The sequence below is a fragment of the Lissotriton vulgaris genome, chromosome 4_1 (assembly GCF_964263255.1).
Source record: "Lissotriton vulgaris chromosome 4_1, aLisVul1.2, whole genome shotgun sequence".
Classification (NCBI taxonomy): Eukaryota; Metazoa; Chordata; class Amphibia; order Caudata; family Salamandridae; genus Lissotriton; species Lissotriton vulgaris.
The window spans coordinates 980748983-980761813 of NC_141691.1; the positions used below are offsets into that span (position 1 = coordinate 980748983).

General features: G+C 44.2%; 1 protein-coding gene and 1 pseudogene across 1 annotated transcript in view; one reads left to right on the forward strand and one right to left on the reverse strand.

Annotated features, from left to right (window-relative positions):
* Window positions 1-12831, reverse strand: part of LOC147722777 (cytosolic non-specific dipeptidase-like) — a 504245-nt gene that overhangs the window by 422924 nt on the left and 68490 nt on the right. The gene's annotated exons all lie outside the window — the stretch shown is intronic.
* LOC147722778 (uncharacterized) lies at window positions 560-1607 on the forward strand (annotated as a pseudogene).

The following is a 12831-nucleotide window of genomic DNA, read 5'->3' on the forward strand; positions in this document are numbered from 1 at the left end:
CAAATGGAACATTTGGCTGGACATTCAAACAAAGGTGAATGCTGTAGGAGTGACTCCAAGGGACATAGAAAACCTGAAAAAGAGGTGGTATGACGTCAGGAGCCTGACAAAGAAAATTATTGCTGAGTTCCACAAACAGGCAAACAAAACTGGAGGAGGGAAGAACCGTGCACCCCCCCTGACTGACTTGGAGGAGCTGGTGGGGTCCACCATTGAACCAGAGAGCCTCTGTGGACTGGGAGATGCAGACAGCTCAGCCAGAGCTGCCACCAGAAAAGGTAATACGCATGCACAGCAATCACCCCCACCCCATCAGTCTTCCCTTTACCCTATGTGGCAAAGTCAACCACTGTCCAGTAGAGGTAGCACTATTCAGGAGCAATGCATTATGGAACATGTAGTCAGTAAATGAAGGACCATGTCATACAGCACAGCAAGCAACAAGTTAGGCAAATCATTTCAGACATAGTGAAGCGCAGGCAACATGTACATTGTGCAAGTGAAAATTATTTAATTGTAGTGGCTGTGAGGCAGTTGCACCAAGCTAATGTACGCTTATATGTCCACAGGCGAGACATCACGCAGGCGTACCAGAGAGACAGAAGGCACGGCACCAGAGAGGGATGACAGCCAGGAGCCAGGGCCAAGTGCAGAGAATGTCACAGAGGACACAGGTGCACCAACTACACAGCCACCATCCCAAGACCCAGAAATGTCTCCACATCTGCAGGCGTCCCCAGAACGTTCAGGTTCCCCTCTGCTACTGTCCTCACCTGAACTGCCTGCATCACTGCCTCTGACAACTCATGCATCACAAAAGAGCAGGAGGCATGTAGTTGCCCCACTTGTCCAAATGGAGTCAACAGCGGGTGACAATGAGGGGGATGCCACACCAACCTTGCCTGGGCAAGGTAGCCCTGCCACACAGCAGTCCAGTGCAGAGGTTGTCCATACAGGTATCAGACGCCGCAGGCACAGAGAAAGCATTGTAGCAGCTCATGTGGAGGGTCCCAGTGTCTTCCATGGGTTTGAGGGTAGCATGGTGAAAATCCAAAGGATGCAGGGGAAGGCCATCCAGTCTGTGCAACGCCAGATGAGCAACCTAAATGCAAATGTGGAAGATATAGGGAAGGGCATTAGAGAACTGGTCGATGTTAACAAGGAGATGGCTGCAGGGATGCGGGACATGACACAATAAGTGCAGCTCCTGTGCAGCAAACTGGACCAGGATATGTTAGCAAGGTGCATGGAGAGGCAGCGTGCGCAGCAGCAAAGTAAAGCAATAAACCGCCTCGCCACAGCCACCCCTGCTATGTAGACGTTGCATTAACGTGCAAGAGGGACTCACCCACAACAGCAATGAGGTGTCTAGGGGCATTGCTAGTTTGACCGGTGCTGTAGAGTTGATGATGAATGCACAGACAGCACAAACTGCTGCCCTGGACGTCCCAGAAAGTGAGGAAAGCACCAGTAGGAGCAGCATGACAAACCCCCTTGTTGTGGAGACACGGAGGAGCAGCAGTCGCCATGGTGAGCCAACAGCCCAAACGCACAGTGAAGAAAGCCAGCCACTTACATCTGACACTGGTAGGCGTGGGCGGAAATGACTTTTTCAGTTAATGGGGAAGTGACCCAGGACTACCATTATTACATGGATGACATTTGTGTTGCACATTTGTGCTTTTGAATACCTGCGTAGTGCCAAATATTAAACTACATTGGGTGCATACTCCACCTGTCTGGGTCTCTTTACTTACTTAAAAGTAGTTGCGTGTGATCTCTGTCCGTCTGTGTCTGCCATCTGTTGGTGTAGCAACTCCTGCTGTGTTGGGTTCAGGCAGTGCATGTTCATCATCATGGTCCTCATAGTCGCTCAAATCCACCTCTGTACCTTTCTTAGTCGCAAGGTTGTGCAACATTGCACAAGTGGCAATCATCTTACAGCAGGAAATAGGTGTATACTGGCATGCCCCTCCACTTTTGTGCAGGCAGCGGAACCTGCTTTTCAACAGGCCAAAGGTGCGCTCTACAATGTTCCTGGTTGATTTGTGTGCCCTGTTCTATCGCCTCTGGCTGGAGGTTGAAGGGTTGAGGTAGGGTGTCTGGATGAAGGAGCGGACAGCATATGCACTATCCCCTATTTACACATACACATACATCTGCAATATCTATCAGGGTGTGTCACAGTGTTTTACCTAGCAGGTATCCTTCGCCAAATTCCCCCGCTGTCAGGCGTGTGTAGATCCCACTATTCTGAAAGATGTAGGAGTTGTGGGTACTTCCTGGAAACTTGGCCACTATGTCCGTGATAAATTTGTTTGCATCACAGATTACCTGTACATTTATTGTGTGGGTTGACTTCCTGTTTCTGTAACTGTACTCTGTGGCAGCAGGTGGGCAAATTGGGATGTGGGTGCCATCAATACAGCCGAAAATGTTGGGGAAATGTGCTATTTGATAGAAGTCTGTCTTGGTCCTGAGTAGTTCTGCATGCATTTCAGGGAAGCTGATGTAATGATGCATTCTCTGCATCATGGCCTCTAGGAACTTCCAAAAGAAACGGGACAGGCAGCTCTGGGACACCCCACCTACCGCAGCAATCACACTCTGGTAACTCCCAGAGGCAAGCAGGTGTATGCTACACAGCGAATGTAATCACAAAGGAGCTCAGAGGGAAAAACAGGTAACTATGGGAAACCAAACCACTGTTTGTAACTGTAAGTAGGAGAACTTAAATAGATGAAAAAATGTGTGGCGGAGAGGAAGGCACCTCACGGGCGAACAACCCTCGGGGAACTTGGCAGATGTTACCAATTCTATGCCCCTTTCTCATCATCGGTTGCCTCACTGTTCGTTGTTTGTCACATCAGGAAGCTATTTCTCTAGCTTCTTGCTTAGCACCTTTCTATTTGCACATTTTTGGCTTTGACACTGTTCTTTTCTTGGGAACATCTGCCAAGTTCCCCGAGGGTTGTTCGCCCGTGAGGTGCCTTCCTCTCCGCCACACATTTTTTCATCTATTTAAGTTCTGAGTGTGGATGGATGGACTGTTTCAGTGGGACAGACATCATTGGATGTGTCGAGTTGAATTCTTCCCGGATTCTCCTACTTACAGTTACAAACAGTGGTTTGGTATGGATAGTAAGACATTAGAGAATATACACCTAACCATAAATTGAGAGGGGGTGGTGTTGGAATTAAAGAATTGTTCCAGCTAATTGGGTTCTCATGTCGACCAGACGGATGCTAACTAAAGTCCAGGGTACAGGGAGTTTTTGTTATTGAATGTATGCTACACAGCACCTGCACAAGGGGTGGAATGGCATGCGCCCTTGGGGTTGGGTGCTCCAAAAGTGGGTGCAGGTCCCTGATCAAGTTCAGGATGGTTTGGGGGTGTAGCCTGTACCTTTTTATGATCTCTGTCTCAGTCAGTTGGAATAGGGTGATCCTCTGCCTGTAGACCTGCTCCTGACTTCTCCAGAGCCTCTCTCCTTCTGCCTGTAGCCGTAGCCGACTCGCTATCATGTAGAATGCCGCCATTCTGGTCAAAGTGTTGCATTTTGGGGCCTTTTTTATAGCCTGCACCTGGTTACCACCTGCTTTCAATCCTTGGTAAATACAGACTCTTGAATACCGAATTTCATGCAAATTCGGTATTTTAGAGGTTACCTACATCTCAAAAGTCATTTTTTCCATTTCTTATTTCAGTATCAGTATCAATAAACTTTATTCGGTTAAAAGCAGATAACCATAAAAGCAACAAACACAAAACAAAATACAGTAGTTACAATAATTAAAATAAATACTTCTCATGATTAAGGATACAGTGAGGTAGATCGGTAGGGAGTCTATGATGTTTCAGTTTGAATTTGTTTCCTGAATTTAAAAACACTTTTTAAATAGTTTAAAATCACAGTGACAGTTAAAATCGTGTCCATTTTCTGTACTTCTAAAAAAGCTGGGCGGCATCTGGTTAAATTCATGTTTTTTAAAAAAGGGACTAAAATTTTTCTACGTATAGCAGTATAAAATTTGCAGAAGAAGAGGATATGAATATCAGATTGTTGCGATGTACCATCACACAAGCAGGTGGGCAAGTTATGATTCCACGAGTTCATACATGGAAAAGACACTAATCTAAAAAATATACAAAATCTAAAACGAGTTAAAAGAAAACGATCATAGTTAGTCATGGGCAGGGATAAATATGGCTGTACAGTATTAGTCTCACAGAGGGTAGGAAGGTGCGAGTGTACCGTAGATTTTAAAATTTCCACTCTCTTCCTCTTATCCAGCAAGTGGTCCAGGCAGATAGTTTTTAGTGACTTCCTAGGAATAGTGTCCATTGTGGTCGGGTCCGAGAAATATGAATGTAGTCCAATCTCGGTCAAAAAGTGCTTTACATAGCTCAACCATTCCATTCTGTCTGCATGGTCCAAACTGAGGGTGTCACGTAGCAGGGCCCGGTTCATAGCGCATTCGTTAGTGGTCCATACCCTGTGCCACAATAGGATGGGTTGAATTCTAATGATGTCCGTTATGTAGGGTTGGCCGAGTTCGGCGTGACAATTAAACGTGGCTGCACACTGTGGAACTGCTAGAACTCCCCTCAGAAATTTGTTCTCTACCAGCTGGATTTGCTCAACATTTGCATATCCCCACAGACCTGAACCATACATAGCCACAGACAAGCATGTAGCTTTGTAAATAGTTAACATTTCTTTTATTGGCTTCCTGCCCAATTTCCTAACAAAGTTCTGTAAAGCCATGATCGTTTTCATGAATAAAAGAGTTCTAGCCTTAATAGCGCTTTTCCAGGAACCTGATTCATGAAATAAAATGCCCAAATAAGAAAAGGTTGGGGTGTTATCCAGCGGCACATTGTTTAAGAAAATGCGCTTCATTGATTTACCTGGTTTTAGGCCACAATTCATTGTGAAGGTCTTACTACAGTTTACTAGTAGGTCCAGGTTCAGCATAAATTTCTCAAAGCTAACTACTAGTTTTTGTAAAGCGCAAGGAGTGCGTGCCATAAGTACTGCGTCGTCCGCGTACATGAGCGCAGGGATTTCCCTCCTCCCCACCCTGGGCATATCCCTACACTCATGCAGCAGATGACGCTCGAGACCATTGATATAAAGAAGGAATAAAAAAGGTGCCAATACGCAACCTTGCCGCACTCCGCGACCTATACTAAATTGCCTGGAGCATTCTCCTCCCCTGCCATAACGAACAGAGGCTGTAGCTCCACTGTAGAGTTCCCTCAAAAAACAGATAATGTTATTGTCCACTCCCAACCCTTTCATTATATCCCACAGTTTAGAGTGTGATACACAGTCGAACGCTGAGGAGAGATCGACAAAAGTAAAATACAGGCGTTCGGATTTAATCCTTATATATTTATGCTGCAAAAGCATTAGGTTTAACCCTTGCTCAATTGTACCAATCCCTTTTTGGAAACCAAATTGCAAATCACTAATAATATCGTTTTCCTCTGCCCAGCTTTGGAGTCTTGCCAATACAACACGTCCTAAAATTTTTACTGTGGAATCAAGAAGGGAGATTGGTCTATAACAGGCACAGCTGTTCCTATCCCCCTTCTTATAGATCGGGACAATGATTGAGGTGAACCAGGATTCTTTTAGACCCAGTGAGAGAGCTGCATTAAAAAGTTGTACTAACATTGGCCCCCAGATTTCAATATTCACTTTAAATAGGTCTGCCGGAATCCCATCAGGTCCGGCAGCCTTACCGCATTTAGTTGACCCCAAGGCTAAAAGCACTTCATCAATTGTTGTAACCAAGTTATAACTCTGTTGTGCATCCAGGCTAGAGTTAGTACCCCCACCATGGATGTCATCCTGTGCCTTATAGAGATTTGAAAAATGGTCTACCCATTTATCCTCATCTATTGCAATCTCGATTCTTGCCTTATTGGTTTCGTAGGGGAAAGGGGTGTTAATTGCTTTCCAGAATGCAGCAGAATCTTTAGATTGCGAAGCCTCACAAAGGAAATCTAGTGCCTCCTTATTCAATGCGGTTCTCCTTGCTTTCAGGGCCTGAGTATATGTGTTCCTACACTCTCTTATTTCATTTTTATCCCTAGGGCATCGGTGTACTGCCTGTTTTAGATTTTTCAAAGCCCTTGTACATGCAGTATTAAACCAGCTATTGGGCCCCTTGCCTCTGCGTTTTGCCTCCACCCTTAGACTACTTTTTATATTTGAAGCTATTGTTCCAAAGTGCTCAATAATTTGATCGTTAGTAGAATTCTCACTTAGGCAAATCATAAAACTGTTTGAGCACACCTCCCATAGTTTCTCAAAAAAGGTTGTGGGGATTATTTTACTCCATTTAAGTGTGTACCCGTTTTGTCTCCCCAGGACATTTCTTATTACCGATTCGGTAAATTTACCGATTCGGACATTTTTTTGACCCCTACATCTTAATATCCAAATACCAGTCGGTAATGGACGAAATTCAGTATTTTCTGCCATTACCAACCGGTATTTGGTTACCTACATCTGGCCCCTAGAGATAAACCCGCTGAAAAAGCCAGGTCCAACACAACCCCCTTCCAGCCTAAATCCAGTGTAGACTAATCAAGCCCTTGACAGACTTACCAGGTTGAGGCGATAGAACCTAGACCTGGCCCACAACAGTGAGGGCATGTTCTGGTTCTACTCCTTTCTGAACCCAGTTGGAGCCATCTATCCATACTCTCAGGGCCCACGAAGCTACCCCATGGGGAACCTTTCTCCTCACCTATGGACACCATCTGTGCAGCACCTAACCTTAGCTTTCTCACAGGTGTGTCTCAGCAGGCAGACAGTACCCAAATGGCCAACACATTGGTGTGGCCCAGTCCACCCCTGGGGTGTGACTCTTGTGCCCTCCCAGTGGCCACTCTGTCCATAAGGACAGCAAGCCACAGTGGCTACTGACAGTTGTCAGTGATGAGTGATGAGACCCAGGCCTTATGCCTCTCAGGACTCTTGAAACTCTGTGGCTTCAGAGAGTGGGTGGCAGTAGCCCCAGGTGCCTGGCACCCTTTGTCCACTCTCCCTCCTGTCAGGTCAGGTATGGCATCCTGACACTGACCCACCAGCACCGGGCCTGTACCCAGTGGCTGGAAAGAAGACTGAGGTGGGCTTTGCCATACCCAGTCCTCCTCCTCAGGGCTCTACACCCTCCCACCTGGAGCGGTACCCCCTTCCAGAATTGTCAGGGCACTTGTGTCAGTTGTCCTGCACAATTTGCGCACCAGTTCAGGGGTTCTATCCTGCAACTGGGATCCCAGCCTATGGTCCGTAACCTTAGATTGGGCAGAGATCAGGGGTAAGGCTGCCCTCTCCCCGCCCCCGCTTACTGGGGCCCTGCACACTCCCACCTGGTGCGGTACCCTCAGAAGACAACCCATTAGGGGAACTGTTAGCAGTAACCCCTTCCTCCAGGTCGGGGGGACACCCTGAACCTGGCCCTCCTACCCAGGGTCTGTACCCTTAGGCTGGACCTGTGCCTGGCAACCCAGGACTTCTGGGGAAGTACACCAACACCACCCATGGGAAACACACTCCTCTAGAGTTGTGTAAGAATCTGCCTGGTGCAGAGCTCCCACCTCCTGTCCACCTGACAGCATGAAAACCCCCAAAGCCAGAAGTGGCCTCCCCAGGGTTAGTACTCGGGGGCTCTGACCTCAGAGCTGGAAACCCCTGACCCACTGGTCCTTCCAATGGAGACTGTGTACCCACTTACCCCTTTCTCTAGACTCACGCACCCCCCAAATTGAGAGGTGCTGCCAGACACCAGAGCTGATGGAATGCTAGTTACAGCAGTCTCCAACAACTGACACCTTGGGATACCCCTCAGGGAATGGTCTCCCGATACAGACAAGCTCCCTCTCCTGGTGTTCCCTCACGGAACCAACCAGGCCTTGAGCCTGGGTTTTGAGCACCTTGGAACACAGCCCACTCCCACTCCTTCTCCTCTCAGACAGGACATGGGACCCTAGACCCCTCCCACTACTGTGGGACCAATCTGAGCTATCGCGACCCTCCCCTACCTCACTTGGTTGGGAAAAACCTGAGCCACATCCTTCTGGATCACTCCAGATGCTTCTCCAGATCCTCCGAAATCCACCACAAGGTCTGCCTCCAGTGTGAGCTCCCTGGTGTCAGAGAACTCACGCTCCACCAGGTGTTGGCATAGCTCTGGAAAATAGGGACTTAAAATATGCTGTCCAACAATTGAATCGCACAGCCCCACACAGGTATTAACCAAGCTACCCTTTGCCTCCCCATCCAGTGCCTCACACAAGTACCCACATCACTCTCTTGAGATTGGCAAGACAGTGTCTGACTGTCATTGTTACTCAAACAACACTCTTCTGTGTGGTCTACACACTCAAAGACCAGGACTTCTTTCATGGGGGAACCCCTCTCCCTTTACCTCTCATCTAGAGTCAGTAGAGAGTCCCTCCCACCACTAGGAATATGATCCCCTGTGCCAGTTCCCCAATCCACTTGAGGGACACTGTGCATCACTGAAGCTACCTCAAAAACCTGAACCCCCTGGTGTATGTCAATCCCCTCCTACAAGTCAGGCACCACATCTGTGGGTCGTGTACTTACTACCTCAGCACTAGATAATACTTTTTTGCTGCCACCATCTGACCTGAAGTCTACCTCCAGCCCAGCAAAGCTTACTTCCTGAGATACACACATTTCTTTTTCAGCTAATGCTCGCTTTATCTCCTCATACTTCTTGTCTAGCTGCCTCAGCCTCCGGTCACAAGCATGAATCCGATTTCTCTTGTCACGAGCCAATCTTTCCCAATATGTTTCCTACTCAGGGTCACTGCCCTCTTAGTATTCTGACTGGGGATTCTCCTCCTCAGATTCCTCCCTAGAGTCATCTGCTAGTGTTGCTTCCTAGCGTAGCACCTCATAGCTATGCAGGAGTGACTCAAGATCCTGCATTGTGGTTTCCCTCTTCAAAGGTAGCCCCCTTTACTTGCAAAATACTTTTAGTTTCCTCATCTTGTAGATGTGCAGGTGCCAAAGGTTAACTTCCATTTTGACAAGGCCCAACTGGTGCAAAAACTAACCAGAGTTTCAACAACCAAATTCCACAGGGACACAGGGAAAAACAGTATGTGGTTGCGTAATGGTCTGCACTCAGCTAGTAGTGTACACCAATCACTGCATGTGAGACACACATGCAAGTCCAGCTCCTCACTGCTGACCACCAATTTTTGAAATGGGAGTCTCTAGCTGGCAGAGGTAGGTACCTTTGTCAAAATAGGGACCCTTGATTCTAGTCAGGATGAGGGGGATACACTTCTAAAATAGCCCTTGCTCACCCCCTTGGTAGCTTGGCATGAGCAGAAAGGCTTATCTCAGGGGCAGTGTGTAAAGCATTTGTGAATACATACAGTAATACAATGAATGCACTACAAATGGACCACACACCAGTTTAGAAAAATAAGTAATCTTTATCTAACTCAAACAAGTCCAAACAACAAAAATCCACAATACAGTGATAAAAATATGATTTGCAAATGGTAGAAATAGGTCAGTTCAAAGCAAATTGCAGATGCAACACTTTTCACACAAAGTATCTTGGATGCGTCGCACACACAAAGAAAAAGGGTCGCAGGGAAGGTGATGCGTTGGTTCCTTACACTCAGGGAAGATGATGCTTTGGTTCCTTGTTCCGGGTGAGGTAATGCGTTGGTTCTTTACCAGAGAGGAGGTGATGCATCAGTTTCTTACTGCGTGGGACGATGATGCGTCGGTTTCTTACTGTGTCCCCCAATGATGCAACAGAGTTGGCGCCTCAATGCAATGCGATGATCCATGACGATGCATGGGTTCTTGTAGCCACACAGCAGGCTTTGCGTCAAAATCGGTGCGGTGATTCCCGACTTCGGAGTTCTGGGAACTCGATGTGACATGCAGTGATTTCTCAATCCACAGACAGTTGCTGCGACAATTTCTTCGGCGACGCATCGGAAACAGGTGCGGAAGCGTTGCGCTTCTCAAAGTTGCGTTACTTTTCCCAGCTCCCAGTGGCAAACAACCTTTAGAGGTCCAAAACAACAAGAGACACCTCTTAGCAGGTCGGATATCCCCACGGTAAACAGACAAAATATCGACTACAAAATATCGAATGGACATATTATCGAGTACAAAATATAGGCTGGACAGAATATCGAATGGACAGAATATAGACATAAAAAATATCGTTTTGAAGGTAAGTAATGTAATCTCGAATTTTAAAATATAGATAGTCAAAATATCGAAGTACATAATATAGGTTAAGAAAAATATCGAAATTTTAATAATATCGAATTTTTATAGTGTATTTTATGTGTTAAAAGTGTTTATTTATGTTATGTCATTTAATTAATGAATTTAATGTTATTTAAATTTTGCATAATTTAATTCTGTAGCGGGTTGTGGGTTTATAGGGGAATAGGGTGGGAAGTAATTTAATTATAATTAATTAAATATGTAAATTTATTTATTGGTATTTGTTTATAATTAATTGTTAATTGATTTGTATTGAGTAATTAATTACATTTTATTTGCCAATTCATTTTATTTAATTGATTAATTGATAATTATGTTAATTTAACTAATTTAATTTCTGTAGCGGGTTGTGGGTTTATAGGGGAGTAGGGTGGGAAGTAATGTAATTATAATTAATTAAACATGTTAATTTATGTAGTGTAATTTAATTATAATTAATTAAATATGTACATTTATTTATTGGTATTTGTTTATAATTAATTGGTAATTAATTTTTTAAGTAATTAATTACATTTTAATTGCCAATTAATTTTATTTAATTGATAATTATGTTAATTTAACTAATTTAATTTCTGTAGCATTTATAAGGGAATAGGGTGGGAAGTAATTTAATTATAACTAATTACATGTGTTAATTTTTTTGTGTACTTATTAGATTGTAATTGTTAAGTAACTCTTTAATTACTAATTAATTAATTGTTAATTTGTAATGATTAGTGTTAATGGATAATTAATTTTAATGATTAAATTAAATTAGTATTTGTAATTAATTAATTATTATATTATATTAAAGTGGTAATTACTTTTAATTAAACATTTTATAGATATTAATATATATATCTCTTTTTAAATAATATATGAAGTATCTACTTTCTCTACTGTTGCACTCTCTGGAGTGGGAATAGTAATTTTTACCCCTATGCTATCCAACGCTTTCCCTACTGTTGCACTTTCTGGAGTGGGAATAGTAATTTTAACCTCTACGCTATCCAACCCTTTCCCTACTGTTGCACTCTCTGGAGTGGGAATAGTAATTTTAACCTCTACGCTATCCAACCCTTTCCCTACTGTTGCACTCTCTGGAGTGGGAATAGTAATTTTTACCTCTACGCTATCCAACGCTGTCCCTACTGTTGCACTCTCTGGAGTGGGAATAGTAAGTTTTACCCCTGCGCTATCCAACACTTTCCTTACTGTTGCACTCTCTGGAGTTGGATTAGTAATTTTTACCCCTACGCTATCCAACGCTTTCCCTACTGTTGCACTCTCTGGAGTGGGAATAGTAATTTTTACCCCTACGCTATCCAACGCTTTCCCTACTGTTGCACTCTCTGGAGTGGGAATAGTAATTTTATACTTCCGCTATCCTACGGTAATAATATTGGATATATTTTAATTATATTATGTTACTATATATATAGGTTTTAACAAATTTATAACTTTAATTAATTATTTAATTAGTATAAGGTAATTTAAGTATTTTTAAGTATATTTTAGTAAATTATTTTTAATTTTAATTTAATTTAAATTTTTTTTTAATAAAGTTGATATTTTTACAAACTATATTTTTGTAAATGATATTTTTAACTCGATATTTTTGTACTTACCTGTTTGTAGATACAAAGTCGATATTCTGACTGTCGATATTTTGTCGCCGATATCTTTGGTACTCGATATTATGTCCCTCGATATTATTTCAGTGATCCATCCCCACAAGGAAAGTCAGGGTACCTGGTGGTGAAGTCTTTGTATCCCTGAGACTTTAGAATAGGAACCAAGCTCAGTTTCAAGCCCTTGAAGATCTTCCTCAAGCAGGGAACACAGCAAACAGCAAAGTCCTTTCTCCTTTCCTTGCCAGAAAGTATCCACTGCAGGCCAACCCCAGGCAGCAAACAGTACAAGGGCAGTATTTCTCCTCAGCTTCTCTGGCTCTTCTCCTTGGCAAAGGTTCCTCTTGATTCCCAGAAGTGATCTGAAAGTCTGGGGTCTGGGCCCCTTTTTTCATACAGTAAATCTCTTTGTTCTCTCCTGGCCAGGGCTCTGAGCCCGTCCAAACCAGTTCTGGGGAGCGCTTTGCAAGTGCACAACAACCTCCATTGTCAGTGTAAGCCCTGGCTCCAGACACGCCACAGGGGGAAACAAGCCATCATTATGGAAGGCAGGCACAGCCCTATTCAGGTGCAGGTGCAACTCCCCTCACCACTCCAAATGCAGACCAGGCTTATTCAGCCTAGCACTGACTCATTCAGGCTCTCTGGAGCCACTGCATATCCCCAATCCCTGTCACTCTAAAGACAGACAGTCAGTACACATCTAGCAGAGGCACACTGGATGGCTCAGCAAGAAAATACCTACTTCTAAAAGTGTTTTTTTCAAATCCAGAATGTAAAAATCACCCTTACTAAAAGATGCATTTTAACATTCTAAGTTCAGGCATACTAAACTTTATTTTCCTACCTTATGCCCAGGGGCAAATACGCTTCTAAGATGTTACAAGCAAACTCCCCATTCTGTCCTG